This window comes from Grammomys surdaster, unplaced genomic scaffold (assembly GCF_004785775.1).
Source record: "Grammomys surdaster isolate TR1022 unplaced genomic scaffold, NIH_TR_1.0 125973, whole genome shotgun sequence".
Lineage (NCBI taxonomy): Eukaryota > Metazoa > Chordata > Mammalia > Rodentia > Muridae > Grammomys > Grammomys surdaster.
Genome location: NW_021620790.1, coordinates 2,640,054 through 2,642,114, shown reverse-complemented (window position 1 = coordinate 2,642,114; position 2,061 = coordinate 2,640,054).

Sequence of the window (2,061 nt, the reverse complement as noted above, 5' to 3'; positions counted from 1 at the left end):
TGGACAGCACCTCACTTCTAGATGCCAAGTCCAACTCTGTCTTAATGGCAAGTTTGTAAAACATGAGAAGTAACAGGCAAAACATATTTGAAAATCAGAATAGCGGACCCTGAGCACAATGGATAAAGGACGAAGCTGCCATTCCAGGCTTCACTACCACCCACCATCCCTTGGTTAAACCTCTGACCTTATTTTCATTTCAAAATGCAGAAACCTAGGCCTTGAATAATGGAGACCTTATATATTTGAAGTTTAACCAATACAAACAAAAGTTTAACAGGTACCTAGTTTAGTGTGTAGAAGTCAAAAAATTGGGAAGAAAGTTTTTAGGTCAAACTAGAAAATCATACCAAGTTCCTTTGATAAATAAAACAATTGACATGAACAAAGATGGATTTGAGTATCTCAAACAGAATGAAAAAAATTGAATTTACAGTTGTTTTATTCTGATTGTGTTTTCAAAACAAAAATGGAAAAATTGACTGATTCAAAGGGGGAAATATTGGCACCCCTCCCCCACATTCACCTCCATGAAAGCTGCACCACACAAGATATTGAGTGCCATAATTGAGATAGAATAAAGTTCAAAAATATGGAAAACCTTTTCTATTCACTCAATAGTCATTGTAGGCCATCTTCTGCAATGCTTAATAATGAGGCATTTGTCCTGAAGAAATGCCTCATTGGTTAAGAGCTGTTGCTGCCTTTTCAGAGAACCCAGGTAGAGTTTCCAGCACCTATGACAGGCAGCTCATAGTCACCAGTAACTATAGTTCTAGGACATCTGGTGACATCTTCTGTCCTCCAAGGACACCTGTACATTTATGACATACACAAAGGAATGCAGACATTCACACATACACATGTGCGCGCGTGCGCGCACACACACACACACACACACACATAAAATGTAAGTAAATTCTAAAAAATAGACACACCTTCTCAGCTGAAATGATTTTTAGATTAGATATTTATGATAAAATCACTGAGCCCAGTGTGACAAAATCAGTAAATGACTTCAGAGACTAAAGAAAAGATACCCACCAACCCCTAACAGTGACACAATTCCTCCAACAGGGCCACATCTCTTAAAAGTACCAATCTTTTTTGGCCAAACATTAAAACACTTGAGTCAGTAGAGGTCATTTCTATTTGAATCACCAGTCTTTAAAAATAAATATGACATTTGGCTTATAAAAATAAAGAGGTCTAAAAGAAAATAGAGGAGGAAAACTTACAGCTGTTACAAATAAATTGACAAATAGTTTAAGTTTTGTATAAATTTCATGGGTTCCAGAGATGAGGAAATGATGATGCTAAGGAAACAAGCATGATAGACCAGGGCCTTGGTACACACCTACACTTTCAGCTACTGGGGAAATGATGCAGAACTGTTATTTTCAATGAGTTGAGGGGTAGCTTCTTTTTTTTTTTTTGAATCATAATGAGATAGGGCTTGAGGGATGACTTTGTGGTTAAGTACTTGTTCATGAAAGTTTGAAGAAAAATTTTGAAGTCTAGACTCCTCACAATGCAAGGAAGTGCCAGGTAAAGTGTGACTTTCCACTTTTAATTTCAGGCTTAGGAACTCTAGACAAGAGATTCCCAGAGTAAGCTGGCTACCATTATTGGCCAATATCACTGAACTCTCAGTGTGATCGCAAGAGATTTGGAAAAACTCAAGGATATGACTATATATTTACAAAGCATTTTATGGATCACACATACACACAATGCCAAAAAAAATGTGAATTGTTTAATTCGTTGGTATATTTTCTATTTTCACAAACAAGTTCCTTGAATCAGTTTCCTGTAATAAAACTATCAAATAAAGAGTGGGTAATAAATAAATCTTTCAAAAAATGAAAGTGTAGATTGCTAAGAAGTAAATAATTCCCAATTTCTAAAATGAGTGTTTTTTTTACAGTAGTAACAGAGGACACTGAGAGAAGAAGTACTTAGAACATTGAGGACTGTAGTACTGAGCAGATTGTTTTCTATGTAGAGTGCTTGCCTAATATGCCTGGATCCTTAGACTCATTCTGTAGAAGTTAGTTAACT